Consider the following 27,426-nt stretch of genomic DNA (forward strand, 5'->3'; position numbering starts at 1 on the left):
TAAGCAAGCAGAAAAGAATGATTTACAGGGATAGCATAATTCCATCAACAGGTGTAAATTCATACATAAAAGAAAAGTTATATTATACAAAGAGGAAAATAGTTTTATACATATTTTATTAAGCATATATTTTTTCATGTAATTGTTCACAAATAATATCTTGATAGGATCAACAAAAAATAGAGACCTTACCAACTATATTTTCTGATTATAGCCCAACAGGTAAATAATATAAAAGGGTTAAAATTAAGAAGCACATATTTAGACAACCTTGGACTTATAATTTGTGAAATCAGAGTGGATTGCAAAGTTAATATACTACAACTAAATAAAGTTTGTTACTTTACATCAGAAAACTGGTGAACAAAACATTGAAAAAAATAAATGTGCCTACCTCTAAACTATACAAATAGTTTCTCATTAAGCTGTCTCTTTATGTTTATTCTATTGTGCTCTGTCTTTTCTTTCTGCCAGATGAAATTTAGGGAAAGTCTCATGACTTTTCAGGTCCAGATCAGTGTAATAACAACATTTTTAAATGTCATCCTTTTCCCAACCTGTCTTTCCCATGCGTGAACTACTGCACGACAGCCAGTAGAACAGGATGTGTGCATGACTCCTTCGTTTTTTCCATCTTCTACTCTTTCCTCTCCCTACCCTTTGTCTTATTAACTAAGTTTCATCCCTTTACTGCATCAGAGGAGGTGGAGGAAGAAAAAAAGTAGCAAAGATTTGACTTGACTAGCGCTATTATCTGAGGGTAGAATCATCTCTGAATTGGGCTGGTGTTTAAAGCTTACTCTTTTCTTCATAGGACAGAGATTTAATCATTGTTCTGGATATCTTGCCCATTGTCCTCTCCATGTAGATACTTGCATCTCCTCTGGCTGTTTTTGGGATCCCAGTTGTTCATCTACCTGTATGAATTAAATTGTATCTCCAAGAGACTTTAAACAGAATCCAATATAACCTTCTCCTTCCTTCCTCTTCCTTTCCAAGACACTAAGGTTTTTAATTACAAATTTATATTCTTTAACAGATGTATTACTATTCAGATCTATTTCTTCCTGCTTGAGCTTTACTAGTCTATAATTTTCAAGGAATTTGTCCATATTATCTTCTTGAGATGTACTGTCATAAACTTTTCAAAATATTCCATTATCATCTTTATCCTCTCTACTTTAGTCTGAGAAGAGTATACATTTTTTTTTCTTTTTAAATTGCCTTATTATGGCCTCTGTTATAAATTTGAATGCAAGTGGTAAGAACAAGCATGCTAGTCTTGTTCCAGATTTTTGGTAGGGTTTAAACACAGATATTGGGACTCATTTCCCTGTAACTCCCTCCTTCCCAATATTTATTTACTCACCTTTCAACTGCTCTGGCAGCCCATAACTCTATCCTCTGGTTCCCCAAGCCAGTATAACGATTGGGTTCATTTGACTTTCAGCTATCTTTGCCTTGTAGACTAGTATCATTGGGAAAAAAATTCCACATAAACACAAACCTCACTAATAGAGGTTTTATCTATTTCAAAGGTCTACACATCTACAGCTTCTGCCTGTTTTTGATCACTCACCAGTGCTTCAAGTAAGTTGTTTTTACATATTTTGTATGAAATTTATAACTGTTATCTGTGAGTACGCATTTGTTATCAAATGAATAATTCTATATATTACTTTTAAAATCTGGAAAATATCACATTAAAAGGGAAAATATAACTAATTTTCATTGTATATTAAGGTACATAGTGTTTGGAGTAATCTATGAGTTTAATTACTTAAAGTAAATACTTGTGAAGTTTTCCATTTATGAATGTGATGATTTATAGATCTATTTTAATATTATAAAATATAAGAAAATTAATTCAGATATATTTATGCTTCCTTTTAATCACTATGGTTGACTCAGAAAGGCAAAAAAAGGACATAAAATGAACCCAAATACAAGATAGGCTGCATGCCATCATGCCCTGCCACAAATACTGGGTCTTTGCATGTAAAGTTATAATATATCTTGTTCTTTATAAGGAAAATAAATGTCCTCATAAGAGAAAGATAACCTCCTCAGCATTAGCTGAAACTATAATCTGAAAATACATATACCTATTAAGGTATATTTTTTTCACAAACTAAGTTGAAGTTTGATACAAAACAATTTCCAATGCTGAATTGTTGTGGTTCAATTATTTGAGTTACTTAATAATAAATGGTTTCTCTGAGGATTTTCATTTCTACAGTTTTGATGGTAAACCAAAGGTACATTGATAACAGTTTTCTCTTGTGGGAGGACAAAAGAGAAATCATCATAAAATCCAGAAAGAACTTGATGGTATTCTTAGTAGTTTCCATTTGCCAATTGCATATAACTATTCTGTGCTATTTTTCTGAAGCTCCTAATTTAATTTTTTATATTTTGTAGGTGAATTTAATATTGGTGAAATTGAGGGTCTAATAATAAATACAAAACATTTAGGACAATGTGAGGGTCTATGGAGATTTTAAAAATGAAGTTGTAGTAAAATATCTTGCTTGCCTTAACATCTGTGGATATCTGAATCACTCACAATAAATGACCAGAGCAAATATTTCAGCTGCAGCATTTCAATAAATCCAATTATTTGTAAAGCTTTATATGTCTATAAATTCATATATATCTATATTTAGAATGGATTACAAGTTTCTTACCTAGAGCTAAACTAAAACATTTTAAAATAGAATCTTGTTATGAACAGGTAATATTATTCTCTTCATGCATAACATCCCTTAAATCATTCTTCATGAATTATTACTCTGCATAGAGAATATGTTTTCATAATTCAATGCAACTATAAGACAGCTAATATCATTCTTTTAATTTGAACATCATAATGAATTTTTTTATTTTCACGTAAGCTGAATATGAAGAAAAGTTAAGATTTTTTGCTAGTTATATTTTATTTTTTTCCCATTTGAATGTCAGAGTTGTGTGTGTGTGTGTGTGTGTGTGTGTGTGTGTGTGTGTGTGTGTGTTTATGGAAGTGTCATCAGAACAAAGATTTGGCAAAAAGACAAGTTTGAAATTATAAAAAATGCCTAGTATTGTGCTTAGGACATAGTAGTGGCTTAAAGGGACCATAACTGTACAAAGTAATATATTATTTTCAGAATGAGATCTTTGGATTTAAACTTGGATTTCAATATCAATTATTTTTATTTTCTATTATTTTAACATTCAATGTATTGCTTATTTCCTCTTAATCTAGATTTTTTAATATGTAGAATGAAGTAAGAATTTACTTTACAGCATTATTGTATGATTTGAATGAGATAAATGAGATAAATCATAATGTGGTATAGTGGATAGTAGTGAAGCTTGCCTTGTTTTTTTTCCCCTTGCTTAATAATACCAGTGGTAAAAACCTGTGTATTTGTGATTCCTATGTTCCTAGGAAGGATGCATGTAAATATCATAAATGAGCTGTTTGTAGATTTATGCTTCGCTTCAGTGTATCGTTAAAATTCAAATTTGTTTAGAGAGAAAAGTCATTTTCATGCATTCTAGAACAATACCTTTGGAATGAATAATGTATAATGTAGTCACATACGTTGATATGTAATCATTTTATCATTGGATTTAAGGAAAAAGAGATTCTTTTTAAAAAGAATTAATTCAAACTGCTTTTTATTTTCCTATATTATACAATCGCATAGATATATTTCATACATACACACAAACATGCATGCACATACAGGAACTTTCAGGGAATTATAAGAATATATGAATGTTTTAACATAGTCATGATTGAAAAGATAAAATAAGATAAAGCATTTGGTATGGACTATATACTCTTTATTATTCAGATATCTCTCTAAAATTATTCCTTGTCCTTTTTGGTGTCTACATATTATTACCTTGAAAGAGAATCCTGAGAACCAGATGCCATAATTTACTTAACAATCAATCTCTAGCTTGCTCCAAATCCTCATTGTAACTACTTCAAAGAGGAGTATGTTAAACATAGAAAACACTCTGCTGAATCAAGCTTGTTGCCCTTCAGCTCAAAATTTTATCTGCAAAGAAAAATATTTTGATGAAATTCATATTAAAAGTGTAGACGATCCATGGCTTTTTTTGTAACTTTCTTTTAACTTTGTGAAGAAAATTGCATGGTTTATATATTCAGAAAAATATTCATTGATGCCACACTTACTAAAGAAAACATACCTACTAGATATTTTTATAAGATTTTAAAAAGTTTCACAGAATAAGAATAAAATTAAATTGAATTTAACACTAGGAAAATATAATTTTTGTATGGCCCGAAAAGGCATTTTAGTTTGTAAGCCTCTCAATTACCAAAAACAAACAAAACAAAACTCAAATTATAAGTCTTTGAGGCACATCTCTATTAGACACTCATGCCTAAAAAGGCGTCAAGACTATGTATGACTCAAAAACATTTGTGTTTTCAGTGTCTACTGTATCTTTCAGTGTATATCATCAAGTAAAATTGTGGATCCTCTTTATTTGTCTTATGACTTGTTCTTTCATTCTTCCATATTTTGATTAATATATGTTTTCCATGTTTTGAACAACTTTCATATTCAAATTATCCTTAATCATATCTTTTACTCCATCTTTACCTGTTTCAGAAAATTTGTACCTATGAGTATACAAACGAGGCCAATTATTTCTTTAGTTGCTTTATTTACTTTGAAAATGAATTAAAAGACTATGTTGTTCTTTATATTATAGTTCCTATATAAATTCGGGACTGATAATTTAATGAAAGTGTGCTATGTCTGATTTATTTTAAGTGCATGTTTAATTTTCTTACTATTTATACATTATTCAATAAAATCTACATTTTATATATCATCAAGTTTATTATATCATAGTGATTTATATCATGTTGTAATCTGAAGAATTCAAAAAATTTTCAATTTATTTGATTTATAAATATAGTTATATTTTGTTCATTTACCACTAGGAGTCCAGCAGATAGAAATTCATATAAGAACATTCTTATCTATTTTTTCTTTTTTTTCTTTCTTTTTCAATTACAGTTGACAATATTATATTAATTTCAGGTATACATCACAGTGGTTAGACATTTATGTAACTTACAAAGTGATCACCCCAATAAATCCAGTACCCATCTGACATTATACATAGTTTTTACAATATTATTGACTATATTCTCTACTCTGTACTTTATATCTCCATAACTATTTTGAAACTGCCAATTTGTACTTCTTACCATATAAGAAAATGTTTAAGCAACTGAATCTTACTTATCTTTAAACTAGGAAGGTTAAGCATAGACTTTCAGTGCTATGTTTCTATCATGTTTGACTTCTTAAAATGTTTTTGTTTTTGTTTTGGTGAAGTAGAATGTTTTCTTCTAACATCTTGACTAGAGTATAAATATTTTCAGTTTGATAAGTGAGATTTGCTAAAATTTGTCTGAACTATCAACAATTATCAAAACTTTATACTCTGCATCAATGACCAATTATAATTTCAGTAAATTTTATTCGATTCTAAATTTCTAAAAAATTCACATTATGTTTATATTTCTTTTATTTATTTATTTTATTATTTTGTTATTTTTATATTAGTTTTAAGTATGCAGTACAATGATTATATATTTATGTAATATATGAAGTGATTATTTCTCTTTTGAAACTGTCTTTTTAGAAAAAATATACTTCAGTGCTTCTCAAAATATCTGACAAAGCATAACTATAAACTCCTTTACTACAGTTGATAACATTTTTTTAAATTTTACTAAGTATAGAGAGGTATTAATCTGTTGAATGATTTTAAAATCTCTATATGTTTATAAGACTCATCTCAGATTTGTCCATTCTGTATAAAGCAGGTATCAATTAAGCTACTATGACTTAAAAGTTAATTAGTTAGTGCTTATGTAAAAATACAGCTACTGAGAAAGAAAATTTGTACAGCTGCTGATAGCTTGTAGCCAGCCTGGCAGCTCACCACTGAGTTGTGGTGTGCTCTGCTGGACATTGCTACTTCAGAGAATATTAACATGAGATGAGATGATTCTGTGATCATAATAGAACAAGACAAAAACAACACAAATATGAATAACATAATGACCAAACATCCTGCTCTCTTGGGGAAGATGAACGGCTACTGCTTTTTTTGCAGTGATGACTCTGGTCCAACTTGAATTCTCACACAGCCTAGATAAAAATTAAGATATGTAAATCACGAATTAACCTTACAATCTGACAGCACCCAATTCTATATACACCCATACTTCCTTAAACTTTGCCCCATATTATTCAACATAAGATCAACTTCGTAATAATCCTATCCTAAATTTCTCTTACTTAGACATTCCATAATTCCTATGATGCATGATTTCTCTTACTATAGCAAAAGATACGTATTAAAATGTTTTTAACCACCAGTGTGTTCCTGGCAGTCTTTAGGCACTGGGATTTACCATTGCATATTTATATACAATATGTACCTACTTATATACATGTATTTAGTTATCTTCAATGACAGGGAGATAGAGATACAGAGATAAAGGAATATACTAGTTTAGTAACAAGAACCAAACCAGTATTTAATAAATACTGAGTGAGTAAAAGACTGAACATCTAAACTAAATTAACAAAGAATAGTAATTTTCTGGCAAACACATTGTAATGAAACTGGGATTAGGTTATTCCCTAAGATTTGAATGAAACAACGAGGGGAATGAACATTATATTAGTTTTGAATTTTGAGAAAATGAACTTCTGTTGCAGGAAAACATCACCCTTTAAATGCTATAAAGTCTTGGTAAAGTACAAGCAGCTGTCAATCTCTGTGGCTCTTGTGTTTTAGAAAGACCCGATCTTGAGCCACTAGAGGCTCCACTATAAGTTTGCTCTGCCACTTGTCAGTCGGGTCTGTTAAAAACTTTCTATGGTAACTTTAACCTTTGGGTCAAACAATGAAGTATTAGACTTCAGACTTTATGTACCACTCACTCATTGTAGCCATTCTGCTCAGTCTTTTAGGCAAGTTCTTCATTTTCCATTAGTTCAGGACTAGCCCAGGACTTTGATCCAGTTCGCTGAGGTCCCCAGTCCCATTTCCAATTCTTCTCAGCCTTTCTGCTTCTGTCAGTTTGATTTTCCATAGTGACATCTGGTGGATGAGACGTTCTGCTCCCAATAGCTTTATTACGAAGCTCTATTCATTTGATCCAGAGTGGGAGTGATTTGACGAAGTGTTAGAGATTTTAACTCTGGTTTTCTTTCCCATTCTCCATCCCCTCACCAATTTTTACTAGTTTCCTTCAACCTCTTGAAGCTGTTCAATTTTCTCAAAACTGGGGTCACATAGACAAATGCAGATTTCTATGTTAGCAGTATATATAAACCCACTTAGATTGTGCCTATATACAGATATCAATTTTAATTATTTGATTAATTTTACTGGTTCGGCTAATCTAATCGGACTTTATGAACAAACGTAATCTCATTTAGAGAAAATGTTCCATATCTTCTTCAAAAGGTAAAGAAAATTGAAACTTAAAAAAGAAGTTTTTCTAACTAGTGTAAAATATATACTATAGCACAAATTTTGTTTTTGAGTCCACATGTTTGTAGCAAAAATTTCAAAAGCACACACATTTTTCCTGATAAATTCAATGGGCAACCTATTGGTGCTCAATTAAATAATCCACAATAAATGATGGGATGTAAATTATTTTTAAATTCTGATGGATTATGAATTAGTACTTATCTTTGTAATTATTTCTCAAGTTAAAGATTTAGATATCAGTAAATGAAGCCCAATAAAATGTCTGTGCAGAACATGCAGAAGACCAGTGTGTGTGTGTGGGGGGGCAGCTTCTTCAGGAAATGTATTTAATTAGATTCTATAAAAAATAGCATATCCTGTGAGATTTATAATGCATCAATAAAGCATTTAAGGGAAGTCACCTTCTCTGTTACCTAATATGCAATAAAAATATGGGAGAATTAAAAAAACAAACAAACAGCTTAGTCTTGAGAGTTTTTGATTGCTAAATAAAATAAAAGGTAATAGAATTATTTTGAGGATATAGAGAAAACAAATTTAGATATTCTGATAATAAAGGCAATACTACAGTATGCCTGAGGCACAAGAAATTATTTAGTTGATTTTAAATTCTGCATTTTTATTTTCTCTATCCACAGTTTTAAGTAATATTAGACAAAATATACAATGGGTTTATTAACTATAGTAACTGTACCAACAAAAAATCCTATTGAAATCAGCGTTTTTATAGATAGCAGATTAAAGGGGGAAAAAAGCAAAAACAATTTTTCTATGTTAAAGATTTTCCTGACTCACATCATTAGTTAAAATTGATACCATTCTTATTTAGTGAATTTCTTCCAATCCCTCTGTTAGAGACTACGAGAAAATGCTGGAAATTAAATAAACAATTTTATAATTTCGTTTCGAAGTACCCATTAAGCTTTAAGTAAACTTGCAGCAGCATCACTTTAGAATCTATACCTACAGTGTTCAGCTTGCCTTAATTAACGAGTGACCAATGCTGAAAAAGAAAAATTAATTCTAATTTGAGAAGACTTCCTAGTATGGATAACAAGAGATTTGATTAAATTCTAACACTTCCATAAACACTTAGTCATTTAAAACTTTTACTTAGGTTGCACAGTGTTGCAAAATAGGCCAATATAGATACTTGTTTCACTGTCTCATATTTATATTCATATAAATGTTAATATATTTATATGAAATTTTATATATTCAAAATAATATTTATATGTAATCTAAAAATAAGGAAAATCGAAAACTCAGAACATAAAGGAGATAAAACTATCCACTAAATACTTGTTGTGCAGTCTTCCTGAAAATAATGATTACATTGAATCCTTTCTGACTATTACTGTCCTGGAAAACCCTCCCCTAAGGGTTTCTTAGCCGGCTAATGGCACTAGTTAACTACTCATCCCAGTCATCATCATTTCCCATCTTAATTTTAGATCCTGTGACCTATTGGCCAGTGTAATTGGCTTGTCTATAATTTTGTTGGTTTGTCTGAATATTAATACTAGTAAATGTAAGTCAATTTACATTGTATCTAATATTAATGTACATTAAAATTCTCAAGAAAATATGAAAAATAAACCCAAACAGATACCTAGGCATCATGCCTAGAGAGTGTCTGTAATACATTAGGTCTGGAGACACCTAGGTGGCTCCAGATCCAGGGTTATTTTAATATGTACCCCAGGTGATTGTGATATAGTTCCACAGGCAAAACTTTAGGGACACTGCGAATAATTAGTAAATATAAAAAGGAGTTTTGCAAATAAAATAAGTTAGATAGTGTGCTGTTTCATGGTCAGTGTTTCCCAGATTTTATAGTAAAGATTTACTCTGTTCATCAATTGGAACACCACAGTTAATAGAAATCTGAACGTTTAGTGCAGCTACAATTGTGAGAAAGAAGGACCCTCACTGTTTTCACTGATAATTTGACCTGGGAGTCTTAGAGGAATGTAAAGGGCAAAAGAGTTTAGTACCTATCATCTGCTTCCAATTGGCATGTTAGAATTGGTACAATAGGCCATTAATCTTAGTTGAGTGAGAACTTTGCCAGACAAAAATCTCCTTTTCCACTTTGGTTCATTAGTATCTGTGCACAGCCAGATGAGGAATTGCAAGAACAGCATCACGAACTGCTGATAAGGAGTGACTTCAGTCGCCTTATAAGAAACTAGAGGTGTTAACATATACTATTAATTGATCAAGATTGATATGCTAAAATTTGCTTTTCCAGAATATTTTGAGGCATGAAACAAAAAGATCAAGGTCTTTGAAATCAATTCAATTTAGAATTAAATTGTAGTTTTATATGTTGCTAATACTTTGACCTCAAATGGTTTATTCTCAAAGTTTCGAATCACTTGTAAAACGGAAATAATAATGCTTATCATGTAAGACTGCTGTGAGGATTAAAAGAGGTAAGAAAATTTGAACAATTCTTAGCAGAGTGTCCGGAAAAATGCATGAATGCATGTATATATTTTTTTCTTTCCCAGCTTCAATTTGTTTGCTATGATCACATCTTGAATCTCTTTTCTCAATTTCAGCTTGTGTGTTTAAATCTCCTTTTCACTTCCTTTCTAAAAGAAAAGAAAAATCTGTAGTTTTCACAAAGTTACAAAGAATAATCAGAATTTTTTAAAAAGGCAGATTTTTTAATACTTTTTTTTCAATTAATAGTACTTATTTCCCCTTTTGAACACTTTTGAGCAAACATTCAAGTAAACCCAGGTATCTTAAAACTATTATTGTTAATTTTACTTGGATTTTATTATAAAATCATAACATACACTTAAATATAATTTTACACATTTTTTCACTGAAAAAATATTTACCTTTTATTATGAAAATGGTATATATAAGAAAATAGATAATTTTTTAGATACACATTTTTTCTATGAGATAAATTCCTATTCTCACTAATTAAATTTGTTTTTAGATTCTTAGAGCTTTCTGCTATGTGTTGCACAGAGCTATTTAATAATCACTATAGAGAATGACATGAAAAACCCCCAAGAATCATTGCATACTAGGAAGTTCAAATTTAAAAACTAAATTATTGTTTACAGAATTTTATAATATGAAAGTCAAACTTTATTCTATACCATACTCTAAGAAACAATATTTAAGGTGTAGCAAGTTTATTTTAAATCCTTTTCAAATGAATTTGGTTGCTACATAGAGAAAGGCTTTCTTTGGAAGACAATTTTAGTTTCTGACGTTGTCCCATAAAACTGACTTCACATTGTTGCTGCGATGACCTTCTAGTATATTTTTAATACAATAGAGATTCTAAAAGAGAAACACTTGATAAGGTAAAATGTAAAAACTGCAGATATTAATATATGAATACAATTATAAGTTGCCTTGTAGGTCTGGAATTATCTTTTAACTCTTTAATGTAGTTTAAATACTTTAAATTTAAAATAAAACAACTTTTAAAATGCATGCATATGTTAGAATATTCTAGTCAAAATCTATAATGAAAAACCCAAACTACACCATTAAAATGGTCATTTTTAATCTATCTTCAGAATGTGTTTACTATAATAACAGAATAGCTATCAGAAAAATCACAAAAATACCAAGAAAGCAAAGAAATCAAAACTTAAATACAGCAATTTAAAGTGTAAAATCAGAGTGCACAGAAAATCAAAAGTAAACTGTGGTATTATTAAAATATTTCTGTTTTTTCTTAATCTGGAAGGAATGTTTGTGATCATGTATCAATTGATCAATTGTAGGCAGTTGCTTCACAGACCCTTATGATTCCGCATTACGTCTTTTATGATTGGTGTTCACAGAAAAGATACAGAAAGCACAAAGATCAACACTGATTAACTACTGACCACTTGCTTTACATTCTGACTACCCACTACACATCCACATCTACCACTACTGCACACCTGTGCCATGCCATTGGCTGTGACTCCATGTCTAAAACCTGTTCCTGATGCAATGATTGCCCACAGTGCTTGATGACTCCAAAGTGACTCCTGGCCCTGACTCCAGCTCTAAGCTGGCTTATGACCCACTGGCAGGGATGTCTGATTGCACCTGAGCCTTGCTAGTGCCAATATATCGGACATGTTTGGAGCTAGTTTTTGGCTTGTAAATTTGTTATTCAAATAGCAGGTTTTTGTACACATTATGAAATTAAACACAGGACTTGCCAGTAGTGTTGCTTCATTTAAAATAAAATATGACAATAAAAAGTATGTGAAATTTTGGTAGACTCAAGTGAGTAGAAGACCTTATCTGAATAGTAACTTATTTTGAGCACATAGATATGCATTTATTATATTTAAATGCTCTATAATAAATTCTCTGGTCTCTAATTTTAAAAAATATTCACAGTGAAGGGCATTAACCTTCAAAACACTACTAAGAATCATGTTTTCTAATTTTTCTCAGTTCGCATCACCAGTTTAAAAAATGTATTGCACAATTTGTCAAACTATTGTAGGGAGTTCTGTATTCCTTGCCATCTTATGAATTGTGCAGGTGGAGAGATAGCTAGTGACCAAAAATTGTTTTCTTTGTTAGTATGATCTTTTTAACTTTTAACTTGGGAAATTAATAATTTCCTTTAAAATAAATGTGACTATATACGCTTTGTTAGTTATCTAGTTCAGCTATTTATAAATATTTTAGCATACACATTCATTTTCAGTATTTATGCATGCAAGATTATAAATATATGTACTCAAGTCAATTCTGCTATATCCTATATAATATTTTGTGAGACTGTTAGGGAAATATAAACTATAGTTTACTTAATGTCCAAATGTAATCCTTGACTAAAAATTATTTTAAAATATTTACCATTCTTTCCTGAATATAAATGTAACATTAAAATATATGTTAATTAACAGAAAAACATAGAATAAAGTTAAAAGAATGTAGGTGTTATCTAAAGTAGTCCAATGGTTTCATGTACGCTTCAGAGACTGTATTAAATATTTATATTTTCTTCATTTTAAGAATAGAACTTTATTTAATTTGGTTGAATGAACGTAAGGACTCGGGGATATCATTTTAGTGTCAATTTATGTCAAGCCAAAGCATTAAAACCAGTGCTGTAAATATTCTAGCCCATTTAAGCAAAAAACATTCACTAAAGTAAAAGGCAATGTAGTTGTACTGTAGAGAAGTTTCAAAGTAGCAACTATCCAGTGGTTAGCCATGTGAGTATCTAGAATAAATGAAAAAGTAATGAAATGGAAACATGTAGAGAAACAGAACTCTGACTAGGCTTAAATGTGTCCAAAATAATGGTCAATTTGTAAATAACACAGCTCATATATCATTCAATAACAAAACTTTTAGTTGGTAGAAAAAGAAAGTAAAGTCCTAATATAAAAATCATTTGGGGTCTTTTTGTTTTGTTTTAAATTTCTTCCCTAGATTTGTTTTTGTGGAAAGAAGATGAGTGACTCTGCTGAACATCTGTAATATCCAGCTGCACACTGGCATTTGGGTAAGAGATGATTGATGGTGTACTTGAATGTAGATTTACAAATGTGGCCCAAGGCCAGTTTCCTCTTATTTCGACGATGAAACACTGTAAGTCTTAATATTAAGTGTTTACTGGAATGGGGAACAAAAAAAGCAGTTTCTAGTAACATGCAGAGAAGGAGAATTGGTAAATGAATCAGCGTTACTACCCACCAATAGGTCCCAAAGCTTATAACAGACATTCCACTCATAAAATGGTTGCTACTCATTACTGTGGAAAAATTGTCTTAATACAGCCCACTAGTGGTATTACACTGTTGCTGCCAGTTGGATACTCTCAAAAGTTCTGTTTTATCTATTAATCCCATGTGTTCCTCCCTCCCGCCCCCACCCCCACCCCACCATCCCCTTGGAAATTTAGGTTTCCTCTTTGTTAAACTTAAAAACACATGGTAAGGTATAAGAGTATATATAACATGGCGTCATTAGACACTTCTAAAACGGCACATCGCAAGGTTTATGGTCTGGAAAATGTTTATGAGCCTGAGAACTGCTACAAAGTAATTAACAGATTATTTTTTTTTAACATTGCCTGAAATTTGTACATTTGTCTACATTAAAAAAGGATAGGAAACCCCATGAATTCTATTTTTGAAATTAATTGTAGAAATCACAAATAATATGCTGTACTTTTCACAAGTTTGAAAGGATGGCTAAACTTTACCGTGAGGGCTTACATGTTATAGTTGTCATCGACAGATACGGAAAAATGAAGTTCATTTTAACTTTCTTGAATCACTGAAATTTTTGGAAATATGCCTTTACTTTAGTCATGGAAAGCTTTGCCTGCCTATGCCGCAAAATTTTCATTATACAATTTTTTTTTTTTTTAAAAGATCCACTTACCAGGACTGTTTATTTCACAGAAAAAAAAGGTATTATAAACTTTCAACTATATTTGCATTAAAAATTATTCATATTTTTCAGCATTATTTTGGTTTGTATCCTAATACTTTCAAGGATACTTTTTAGTCCTCACAAAAAAAATGACTCATTTTTTTCCTTGCATGCACTCTATGCCAGTTTACTTTATTGAACACATTTTGCTATTCATATTTCTCACTTACCTTAACTTCTTTGCTTTTTTTTTTGGTTTCATGATATAGATTATAATAATATAATGTCATAGTTGCATAGTTGTTTTGATTGAATAAATCATACTTTAGAGATTATTTAAAATCATTATCATAACAATTATATTAAATATACAGGATTAGAATTTTTATTCAAATTAGCTTTATAAATGGATTAAGTTTACCAGCTAAATAATATGTAATAACAGAGCTGAGGTTGTAATCCTGAGGGCATAACTCCAAACTTAGAGTTTTTCCCATGCTGACTTTCACTGTCACTTCAAAGACATACTTCATATTCCTTCTCCACTCACAGTATATTATATAAATTTAGTGAATATAGACTAGAGATTATATCATCAAATCTAATCAGAGAAATAAAACGATGAAAACTTTGATGAAATGAGAATCTGTCTAACAATCTTTGTCCAGTAACATAAATATACATAAACTCCTATAGTATAATTATTACTGCTGATATTAAAAAGTGAAAAAAAAATAGAAAATATATGGGATTATTTAATTCCTTTACTTCAAATTCTAACTGGCACTATGAATAACTTTTAGATTTTTAAGGGAAAGATATAAAATGCCAATAATTATTTAGGGAAAATAAAGCTGAATTGCAAAATCCCAGTATGCTCTATCAGATAAAGGCATTAAACAAAATAGTAATAATTTACACTCATGAACAGAGGATATTTAATAAAACCTATTTGAGAGACTCTCCAAAAGCAAGTAGAATGAAAGTGAATGATGCTAGTGCTGACACTTAACTATTTATTCTTTTTGGTAGTCCAATAAAACATCGATTTTTAAAAGTAACAATAATTATGAATTAAGGTGAATAATAGAAGTAGAATAAGTAAACTAATATTTGCTGAATTTATTGTTTATGAAGTTATTCTAACTTGTTCTCACAGAGAAAGGGAGACAAAAATATCTGGAATAATTAGCTGTGTGGGCCTTGAATAAAAATAAAATTTGTTTAGTAGTCAAAACAAACATGTGTTAAGTAAAGGTTAAAAAAAAAAAAAAAAAAGATTGCATGCCGAGATAGAATACTTTCCATTCCTGCACTTTAGAAATGCCAGGATTATTTTATTGCAATTACTTTTTGTAAGCACATTGCTTTCACATTGTAGTTGTTATGAAAATGTTAATGGTATAACATTTATCATAAATTTAAAAGGGCAAACACCATGATCCATTTGAAAAGGAGAGTTTAAAAAAATACCATAAAAACTTGAAGCCTATTCAAGGTTTATGCAGAATTCTTAACCTTTTTAATCACAAAAATATCTCATTCATTTCATCAGTCCGAAACAATAAAAATACAGAATTTTATGTTGTTTCCAATTAAACTTTCAAAATTTTGAAAGGTATCTGTATTTTTAAAACACTAAATAATTATAAATGACTGAGAAATTCTGCAGTTGCAATACCAACTGTTTACATATTTTAAAATTATATATAGATGAGTAAACTTTTACTTTCTGATTCAAAAATGCTTCTAAGTAGCCTACATCAGTCAAAACAATCAAGAAAGTTAATTTATTAATGATATCATTTTAAAATAACTTTAGTTTTCTCTTCTTAATCCTATTAAAAGTTTCAAGATCTATCATCAGATAGAATAATGTCATTGATAATTATTTGCAATAAGAAAATTTATATGTGCAAAACCATTGGAATCTAAAACAAAGTTAAAAGAGGAGGAAAAAGGAAAGGAGGAGAAGAAATAAGAGGAAAAGGAGGAGGAAGAGAATAACAGCTGACAGCTAAATGAGGACAGACAATATAAAGTCAAATTTGGGAAGGAAATACAACTGACTTGAATACAAGTAAATTCCTATACTATTGATTTATTCACTTATAAAAATAATTATTAACTATGTTTAAATTTTCAAAAGAATGTAGTTATAGTGAACAATAAACAATTTCAGCATTATTAATTAAATTAACTCAATTACTAGTCTCTCTTTTTTTAAGTCATTATGTGTCTTTATTTTTCCTACTTGGGAACCTAGATCGTTTGGGACTAAAAGGCACATTTTTTTCTCCACCATCACTGAAAAAGGTAGCATTCAAGCCATTGTTGAGAAACTGGGTTATTCTCATTCATATTACAAAGCAGAGTATCCATGCAATTAGCAAAACCACTCCCATCAGACAAAAAGAAATGGCACTTCCTCGTACTTCATAAACTACAGGAATACAAACATTATTTAACTGTTCAGATATAGTCACATAACACAACAGAAAAAGTATTCAGTTGACTGACCAGTTTCTTTAAAGTTGGTAGAGTTATAGCACAACAAGAGTCACCTGTTAAATATATAAATATTTTGTACAATTACCAATCTTTTAAAGTTGTTGTAATTTTATTAATAAAAAATACCAAAAAGTAACTTTTGTAACATTTAAATGGCAAACTTAAGTGTGTTTGAAAAGTTATTCTAAACAAGAGTGTCAGTATTTGAACGAATGACCTGTGTTCTTTTGTTTTGCTCAATTGTCAGCCGTGATGGAATAGATGATCCATTTTCAGTGGTGAACGATTAACTTCTTTTGTTTGGAGCTTTGGCTTCTTTCCATAATGCACAGAAAAAAATGCTGGGGGAAATAATGCTGTGAACAAAATCATCCAGAGCTAAAGTTAAGAGATTCCTTAAGTTTTTTTTAAAAAATGAATGCCTTGGATATCTAGGTTGAGTTCTAAGCTTAGCTCAGAGATGCAATACTCTTGGGAATCCACTGAAGTTATCATTTGAGTTCTCTGGCTGCAGAGCATTACCCACGTCTAACACAAGAAGGATGATTACAGGACCTTTGTAATGCTTAACTTGTTTCATACTCATGTAGAAAAAAGTTAGGCCTTATCATAGAGAGCTGGTAGTTAGCATTATAAAATGCTTTTTTTTTCTTTTTTTTTTTTCTCCATGGGAAATATCTATTACATGACCTTTTAACATGACATTATAAATAGTAATCAATAGGAACATAACTGAGCTATGTAGTTACTATTTCCTTTTGAAAGGTATTATTAACATTCTCTCCTGTGTGTGTGTGTGTGTGTATACCTTTTCCTCATTCTCAAAGAAAACAACTATTTCTAAATATTGTCACACATTTAAATAGAAAGTTGGCTGTTAAATGCCAAATAATATACACATTTGTATACATTTGTTTTAATTATAATTGCTTTGGAAAAGTTTCATATACACAAAAAAAGTGTTTGAAAGCTGCTGTACCACAGTGTCCAAGTTACACTTACCCAGCATCACTATCTATTATCTATTTCTTTAAACTCTTAAACAAAATCTTGCCTATCTTCTTTCCCTTTCTCTTCTCTCTCATCTTCCCTTCCTTCTTTTATTTCTTCCATTAAATGTTTTCCTATTATTTACTTTTTCCTATGCTAAAAAATCATTAAAGAGTCTTGCTCTCTTTCTCACTAAATGTTATCTTTCGGGAGTCACTTGAATCCATATGTGACAAATATATTGTTTCTGTATGTTTTAACATACGGTTTTTTAGGTACTATATGAAAGGGTGGAGAAAGACAAGGTACTGGTCTGATTTTTTTACTACTTCTCAGTTTACCATCAATAACATTGATCAAGCACCATATTTAATCACTTTCTGAAATCCAAAGACTTTATTTTCAGAAAAAAAGATTTTACTATCTCTACGTAATTATTTTGCTCCTTGAAATATTTGAATTACTTTCTAAGTAGTAATATCTTTAGTATGACTATAACCCAAAAATAGAACCTGGGTTGTACAGTATGTATTAGGTAAAGGAAGTGGGGTTGTTTTCATATTCTATGTCTAGAAAGAAAACAAAGCTTTAAGCAAGAATCCTGTTTAGTGGATTCTTTAGTGGGTGTCAGGACCTTGAAATCCAAACTGGTTATAAGCTGCCTAAGCTTTAAACCTATCATCGATGTCTTTCCCAAAGCTCTGGTTAGCCACTATCTGCAGAGTTACAATAAAGAGACTTGGTGCAGGGATTGTGCACTCACAAGCAAAAAAAAAAAATCTGTTCTTGTTCAGTTTCCAATAAATAGGGAATTGAAAATAGCTTAGTATGCTACAAGAAAAAGAACTGCTAGGTTTTAGTCACAGCTATGATAGTAACTAATTATATAATAGGGTACAAGTCCCTTAACTTCTCGGGCTCTCAATTTACTCTTTTGCAAAATTACAGATTTTCTTCTTGACTAAAATGTACCAAATTGAAATTTTAGAAGCTGAAAGCCATTTTTCTTTCTTCTATGACCGAATTTGAAATAGACTGAGGCTTGTCTTTGTTAAAGAACCACATTGTTATTTAACCACTGCTACCACCCCACCTCTCTAACCACCACCAAAGCTGTTACAAAATTCGTTTGTATGGGTAATTTCCTCTCACTTTGGGACCTTCAGTTTCTGACCATAACTGAGTGGCTTGCGGATGGATAGCCGACCCAAAAGCAGGCAATCCACAGCCCGGGCAGTGACCCAAGTGACCTGGAGAGAAAAGATAAGCTATTTGGATTGAAGTTTTTTCTAAGAATATAGCAAGCGAGTAGCATAATTAGAAATTACTGAAGCAGAAAGGATGTGAGAAGGATAAATGAGGTGATTGGGCCCAAATTTATCAAGAAACCCCAAACAGGAATAAAATTATAAAGCAGTAACTCTGATAGATAAACCTATGAGGTATAGAGAAAAGTAGAAAGTGCATTGTAAGGCAAACAATTTGTAGTAATGGAGAGTAGAAAAAGAATAAAGGTAAGAAAGTGTACAGAATAAACACTCATGTACCCCTACTGGGCTCCTTCTCTGAGCTTCTCTTCCTGTGTAGCAGTTCTGCATTTTCTGAGATTCTCGAGGCTTCTAAATAAAGTTACAGTCTTCCATCCCTAAGATTTTATTTTAAAAGAATAATTGCATGATGTATAAATGGCAAAAAGGTTTTCTATTATCATATGGTATTTACATTTTAAAAGAGAATTCCCCCCCCCCACCCACTCCTCAATGGGCAATGGAGTAGTGAATTCTCTGAGTACTTGACCTCATGGTTAGAGTACTATGATGGGTGCTAACAGGAGAAAGCCCAAAGTGCATTGTGTCAAGGATTTAAGATTCTTGGCCCTAATTTGCAATATTGAAGTAATACAGTGAGTCTTTATTGAGCATATATTATGTGACTAGTCAGATTAATGTAAGCATGAGGATGAAATGTGCTACACTTTCTTCAAAATTACTCACTGTACCCATAGTACAGCTGAGTTTTTAGCTAGTGATTTGTCATAAATCGCCTTGTCAAAAGTAGCATCTAATAAGGTTATGTGAAAAAAATGGGTCTCTATTTTTTTGGCGAGGGTATATAGTTTTAGCAGTTACTGCACAAAAGTAAAAGAATGCTATTCTTATTAAAAAGAACCTTGGCTCTGCAAACTATATAAAAAGAATATTATTAATACCAAGATGTTTATAACTAAGGAATATTTAGAAAATATTTTGAAAAAGAGAACATCACATTAGTCCAGACCCCTGCTTCTTATATCCTTTAGAATAGCAACAAACTTGACAGGAAATCCTCTTCACAATGCTACTCACCAACCCAAACAATATGACATTGATATTGCTTTTTAGAGCTTTGTTGGTTTGATTTATACATCTCTGTGTAGTTCCATCAATCCAAGCATGAACATGTACTCCTTAAACTACAACTTCAAGATCAAGAAGCTACATATTATAAAAAAAGAAAAAATTTTCCATTTTACCATTCTAAATTTTAAATTAAATTTACCCAGATGAGGGTACAAATCAAAGGGAGTCCATAAAATTTTAGTTAAGAAACTTTTTTAAATGTCATTTTTACTATTCTTTAAAAAAGAAAGCCATGCTTTCTGCACTCTATTCCATCAGGGCATTAATGATTAATGAAGATGTTTGACAATGTTGAATTCACTTTCATTTTGGAAAAATAGCAATATATACAAGATAACATGAGAGAATAGAATTTTTTTAAAAGCCTGTTGATTCAAATGAGAAAAAAATTTCAGTGTAGATGTCATTATATATGCAACAACATAAAAGGTAGAAATGACAGCAGGGTGTAGAGTTTGCTTGGAGAACACTTTTGACCTTATTCAGCCTCCACCAATATACTCTGCCCTAAATCAAAATATACAGAATCTACTTTTTAATATGCAGACAACTTTGATGTAAGTAGTCTAATTTTCACTCAACACTTTGTTGCTGTATTTTCCTTCCTAAAGAGAAAACAGAACTTGCCACCCTCCAGACAGAAACACATGCCTGAGAATCACTCAGAAACTGCTCTGGACCATACTTTAAAGAAAATGATATTTCTTTCAGCGGTCCTCTTTGCCTTTTTTGTCTTCATCTCCCTAACCTTTAGTACTGCTGCCTCCCAAGTTTCTGTCCAAGATGCCGTCATCTTTCCTAGTCCTTTCTCTCTTGTTGCTATTGTTAGAATCTTTCCTTCATCCACCCTCTTTTCCACCACTTAGACGTGTGGTTACCAAACTTTTTCCTAATGAAATAACCTCTGCTATATAGAATCAGTTCCTAAAGTGTCAGTTAATTTGTCATATAAATAAAAACTAGTTACTGCTCTCTCAAATTTTTTTTGGTCAGATCCATTCATAACGCTATCATAAAGGATTACGATGTTTCAAATCATACAGAATTTTCAAGACATATCTCCTGTTCATTAACATACTCTAAACATAAATAGGTACCCCCTAAAGAAACACTCTATTGTATGAGTTTTAAAATTTAAGATTCAAATGGAATCATATTCTTTAGACAATTCCATTCCTGGATAGCTTTGTCCTCAAATCTATTTCTAAAAATTTCTATGCCTGCTGTGTATCACAGGAAAGGTAATTACTGCAGATTGTGTTTCTTAGGCTCCACATCAGCTGGTTTCCAGTGGGGTTTTGTCAATGGCAGGCACTAGCAGGAGAGTAGTGAGTGCAAGGGAGAATCCACGATATGTGCTTCCATCTCTGTCTGTCTTAAGTGGTGTCTTCCATAAAACTTTCTTCCAAGCTTCCATCTCCTTCCAGAAAGGCACTCTGTGCTTCCAGCCTTCCATAGCTGATTCTGATCCCTGAACTATGGTGATACTACCTTTTCCTTTCATCACTCAGGGCTTGGGGTGGTAACGGTTTTATGCTTCTTAATCTATGAGTCACCTCACAGATTTTCTATTCTGTGTCTCAGTTCTTTCATTACCTGTGTAACCAGTTTCTTGAGTTATTTACCCTCTAATTATAATCTCATAGTGGTTTTCCTGATCAGGTTCCTCACAGGATGTGAAGTTCTTGAAATGAAAATATGTAGTATTGCACATACTTTCCTTAAAAGCTATTTATTCTATACCTCTGAAGATATTTGGTGTTCAGTTCTAGACTACTGCAATAAAGCGAGACACACAATTTTTTGGTTTCCCAGTGCATATAAAAGTTATGTTTACACTATTAAGTGTGCAATAGCGGTATGTCTAAAAAAATGTGTGCACCTTAATTAAAAATATTTTGTTGCTAAAATATGCTAACCATCTTCTGAGCTTTCAGTAAGTTGTAATCTTTTCACTGTTGCTGAAAATGCAAAATCTGGGAAGCGTGATAAAGCAAGGCGCAATATCCCTATAGTCTTTAGCAGTATTGTGCTTAAGAATAGAATAATGAGTAAGATATAAGACTTGCCCTAACAGGACTTCATTCTAGTAAAGGAGACATATGTTTAACCAAATAAATATTAAATAATTAGTAATTAGGGCAAAATGGGAAAAAATGCAAGTTGTGGATATAGATCAGAGAAGGCAATACTGAGTCTTGATGAGGGATTTATAGAGATATATATCTGGAAAGGTTTTCTAAAGAAGTAAGGCCAATAGTTAATTTTATGTATAAACTTGACTGGATCACAGGATGTCACAGGATGTCCTGAACATTATTTCTGGGTGTGTCTGTGAAGTGTTTCTGGAAGAGATTAGCCTTTGAATTGGTAAACTGAGCAAAGCAGATGGCCCTCTCAAGGGATGGGTATTATCCAATCCCTTGAGGGCCTGAATAGAAAAAAAAAAAAAAACGGTGGAGGAAGACAGGGTTCTCTGCCTTGCTGTCCCACTGTGAAGCTGAAACATTGAATTTTGCCTGCCCTCAGTGTTCCTGGTTCTTCAACCTTCAGAATGGGACTGGGATCTATGTCATCGGCTCAAATAAATAATAAATACAAGTAGATAAATGGAAGGAAAGACAGGACCTTAGAAACATATTATTAGGAACAGAACAGAACCAATAGAATATATACACATATGTATTATCGAACATATATATATATATGTACATATATATTCTTTTTTTCTGAAGAATGACTGATACAAGAAATATCTAAGAACCAATGTCATTAATATCACTAACCAATATCACACCAATATCATTCCAAGCCAGGAGCCATTTAAAGAACTAGGTGAGAGCAAAATAATAAAGGGATTTTCGTACCCATATAAGGAATCTTGGTTTCAATACATGCTGAAAGTTCATCAAGAGTTATAAAAATGAGTTAACATGATAGAACACATACTTTTGCAATAAGGAAGTATGGAGAGAATGAAACTAGTTAAGAAATTGATATAATTTAAACATATTCTCTTAACTAAGAGACTTATAAACTAAGGCTATAGGGCTGGAAATTGGGAAGAAATGATGTGTTCAAGAAATATTTGGAAACTAGAGTTGACATCATATTGTGACTGCTTTGATATCGTGTTAGACAATGATGAAAACTGCTTAGATGATATCAACTTATTAAAGTATTTAAAAATCTATCATTAGATAAGAAATGCCCTTGAGTGGAAGTCAAATGGAAATTAAGTCTATAATAAGCTTGACATGGATGAAATTGTTTTTAGCATTACCAAATTGTTCATTGAGGCAGCAAACAAATTGATAAAGGGTTTCTAGAGCCAGACTCTCTGGCTTTGAATTCAGAGTCTGCCAGAATATAGTAAAAGCTATATATTGAATAAATAAATGAAGGAATGAGTAGGTGAATAAATAAACAATTAATAAAAGTAAGTAAATTGGAAAAAAGGTGGGGTCAAAACATATAGATATTGGAAATCTTAGGTAACATTTCTGTAACTCAACTTCTTTATCTGTGAAGTGGGGATAGGTATAGGATCTACTTGTCAGGGGTGATAATGTAACCAGAGTTTAGAATAAAGTCTAACAAGATATATCATTATTATTATGCCTAGAATGTTTTCACTAGAATACATCTCAGAGAATATCATTTTCAAGAAAGTAAGAATTTTTCTCTATTTTTTTAACTAAAAATTCTGAAGTGCCAGAATAGTACCTGGGAAATAGCAGATGCTTGATACATATTTATTGAATGAATGAGAGAATATCTCTATTAAACACAGATAATTTTTATTTCTTCTTTAACAAGCATATAGTGCTTAATATATGGCATGCATTGTTCTAAACATTTTACATTACTCAACACATTTAAACCTCATAATCTTATGGCACAGTCTTATTTATAAACTCCCTTTTTGTGGATGAGGACACTAAGGCACAAAGGGTTGTCATTATCTATTGTTTAGGTAGTCAGTTTAGGATGCTATAACAGAATACCTTAGATTGAGTGGCTTATAAACAATAGAAATTTATTTCTCACATTTCTGGAGACTGGGAAATCCAAGAGTAAGTCACTAGTAGATTTGGTGTCTGGTGGGAGCCTATTTTCTGGTTCAAAGATGGCCTACTTCTTGTTGTGTCATTACATGGCAGAAGGAGCAAAGGAGCGATCTGAGGTCTTTTTAATAAGGGCATTAATCTCATTTATAAAGACTCACTCTCATGACCTAATCACCTTCTAAAAGCCCCACCTTCAACTACCATCACACTGAGGATAAAATCTTAACACATAAATTTTAGGGGGACACAAACATTCAGTCTAGAGTACTTATCAAAGATCACACGGGGAGTAAATAGAAAGGCTAGTTTATGTACCTAGACACTATGGTTCTAGAATTGTATGCTGTTGTTCACAATATCCTAAAAATTGGCTCTAGGGGCTACAGAGATATATTATAATGGAGATTCCTAAGGAGAATGTGTCTTTTTGATTTAGGCGGAGTATCTCAACTGTGCTTACTAAAGGATCAAAACGATTCAAAATGACAGTCAGCAAGACTTTTATAATCTCTCCAGCTGGAATATTTGTTTCATAACTTGAGAAAAATAGCTGTCCTGGTTGTAGCTGTTACTCAGGGGACAGCAAATGTCTCAGCATCCTGCTATTGCTAAACTCAAAAAAGCTTTGGTGGGCCTAAATAAAAGTCTAAGACTCCTTGTTTCCCTAATTTTTTATTTATGTTACGTTTTACTCCTTTCCCCCTTTTTATTTCTTACAAGTTATTCCTCCTCTTTGTAAATTCTATTCTGTATTATGTTCTACTATTTTTGTTATTTCATCTTCCTACACTCTTTCCCTTCCGCTCATTCATTCTTCCACAATCAGACTTCACCTTTACTGTCAAGATTCTTGTTTGTAAGTCTTCTTGTAGTCATTTTTGTGATATTCTTTTGTTGCTTTTCCAGTTTTGGTTCTACATGATATAAATTATTTATAAACCCTTAATGGTTTCTTCATATTGCTTACATGTTGACAATGTCTCCAGTTCTCTACCTAGGATACTTCTGAATCATTTTTTAAAGTATTCCTCTGCATAAGAAAAATTGAATATCAAAATTCTGGACCACTCTTTCTTTATATAAAAGATGCACTTTGATTTGATGGTCTTTTTCAAGACAAAAATGTACCATTCCTGTGTTACTATAATACCAGTTTCCAGGCCTTAAATTTCTATCAGCAAGTGTTTCCTTTAAAATAGACTATTATAACAAACTGATATAAAAAGAAAAACATTTAAAAGTTCATAAATTCTAACTTTGGCTATTGAGCCAGTGTTCTCCAGCCTTCTTCCATTAGCATATTGTCGTGGATTAATGATCGATTTCCCTTAACATTCATTATTGGTGAATTAGAAAGCTTGTCTCTAAAGAGACTATTTTATTTCCTAAAGGGAACTAATTCCTATTTAAAATAAGAGGAGTTAAGCTTTGAAGTTATAGTATCTTTGTAGCTATACATACATACATACATAACTACACATACTCTCACATACTCACATATGCATATCATACATATATATGTATATGTATATATAACTTTGGCAGAGTAAATAATGAGCTATATATTGCTATAGTCATATTATAAATATTATTTAATACATCATATAAACATTTTTAATTCCAAATTCTTATGTAAAGCATCATCATATACATTCTTCAATGTGCTTCAATTTCTATAGCTAATAAGATGTAAAGAAAGGATTTAAATTTGGCCATGTTCTTATCAAAGTTAACTTCGAATAAAATTTTTGTTTCACTATTCTTATCTTCTGATGAGAAAGAACTAAGCTTATAAAAACCCAACCTGTATGGAGGATTTTTTTTTTTTCCTGGGGTAGAAAACATAAGGGAGAGAAAAAGCAACTCATTTCTTATCCATTATGATCAACAGCCCATGCTAATGGCATTCATTAAGCTAAATGAGCAAGAGAATGAGGACTCAAGCTTTCTAATTGAGGCAGATTTATTTTTAGGATGAAATTTCCCCAAAATACATTTTCTTTTTTAAAACACCAAATGCTACTTTAAGAAATATAATTTAAATAACTGATCGTGAATGGAATATGCTTTAGCCCTTCTGAAAGTGTGAAATTATACAAGCATCCAAATCATTATTATCACTTTTATAGTTTTATTATGACTATTACTTATTACATGAGTGGATAAAATATTTAAAAAGGAAAGAAAAAATGTTATTCATTAAAGTTAATGACTCATCTTAGCAATTTCTATATTGAGTTAACAATTAAATTCTCTTCTGCCCTAGATCTTCTCATGAGTGAGAGCATCAGTCATGTCTAATAAAGACATCTTTGCAAACATAGTAACGCCTTAAAATAGAATACTTGAAAATATATTTTACATACACTGAGCTCTACTGTATTTGGAAGAAAGAATATATAAACAACACACTCTATGTAGTATATCTGAAGGTTAACAAGCCTAACACAATATAGATTCTAATGCATTTTATATATAGTAGATTCTATATATTGCAAGAACTTTGCATGAAAAATATCTATAGTACTTGAGTTACAACTAAAAGATGAATGGACTTATTAAAAGATCCACATTTAAATTATACTTCTGCTAGTTATTACTTCCGTACAATGAATGAATCTCTATCAAAAAAAGGATAATAAATGTGAACTCAAATAATAATTTTCATAATTTTAGTACTGAAAACAATATAACTTGTCTCAAATAAATCCTCCCATAAAAATTATAAATCCTCAACAAAATATGTAAAACAATTCTTTGAAAGCATTAGAGAGAAACCAATTCGGGCAGAATTTAAGAATCTATAACCTTAGAGAAAATGAAACCAAAATGAGTTCTACATTCACCCAGTCTTTTAAGACATTTTCCAATTCACTGTACAGTGGAGCAGAACCCAAACAGAAAGTAACAGTCTCACTGGACTGAAAGACAATGGCAGGAGTCAAAGCTGCCAAATTGGATGAGACTTTAGAAGCAAAATCCTTGAAATGAGAAAACTACAAGAGTGAATTTTAAAATCTGCAGACAAATTCTCCCTCAAATTGTTGGTCAGTTCCTAGTTCTTGCATCTGAAAGATGAGACTCCAAAAAAATGAAATAAACAAAAAGTAAAACTAAACGAAAGCCCAGCCATAATAGGTAACTAGAAGCAAAAGAAATAAGCAGAAATTTCATCAGTAACTTAGTTTTGGGAAGACAGAATTTGAAGGTCAAGCCCTAGAAAGTTGGAAGCATCTTAAACACTTCAAATTTTCTGTTGAATCCAGAAAGGCCATACCATAGAAGTAATGCCACTTCTTAGGTAGAAGGAACATACTTTAAGAGTAAGGACTACAATGTGAAAGTAACTGCAGATGGTACAGAACTGCCCTACAGGGCTTAAAATCAGCATGCAACAGAATCGACACTGAGAAGATTTGATTCACTGCTGATATCTGCTGTCAAAGAAAATCTAACCCTCTAATATAAAGTAACATTTTCAAGAATCATTATAGTTATCTTATCCAAAATGTTCAACATCAATCAAA

Source organism: Rousettus aegyptiacus, unplaced genomic scaffold (assembly GCF_014176215.1).
Source record: "Rousettus aegyptiacus isolate mRouAeg1 unplaced genomic scaffold, mRouAeg1.p scaffold_m13_p_13, whole genome shotgun sequence".
NCBI lineage: Eukaryota > Metazoa > Chordata > Mammalia > Chiroptera > Pteropodidae > Rousettus > Rousettus aegyptiacus.